This window comes from Arachis ipaensis, chromosome B08 (assembly GCF_000816755.2).
Source record: "Arachis ipaensis cultivar K30076 chromosome B08, Araip1.1, whole genome shotgun sequence".
Lineage (NCBI taxonomy): Eukaryota > Viridiplantae > Streptophyta > Magnoliopsida > Fabales > Fabaceae > Arachis > Arachis ipaensis.
The window spans coordinates 121,790,814-121,791,140 of record NC_029792.2 but is presented as its reverse complement, the minus strand read 5'-3'; positions in this window follow the sequence as shown (position 1 = coordinate 121,791,140).

Here is a 327-nt window from a genome sequence, read left to right as displayed (position 1 = left end):
TTGTCATTTGAATTATAATTTATTGACAAATAATTACTTTTATTAATATGATATTATGTAATTTAATGCCTATATAAAATATTTTATACTTTGTATCAAAATTAAATACATTATCTAAATTTTGAGTTTTATTTTGATACTTAAGAAATATAAATCCTTTTTACTAACACAATTATTATATCTACAAATTACTTTAATATGTGTGGTGGAGAATTGTTGCCTGTTTCATTAATTAAAATTTAGAAGATTTAAAATGAATCTTAAATAATTAATTAGATTGAAATTCTCGAATCTTGATATTTTTGTAAAAGAAAAAAGAATAACATA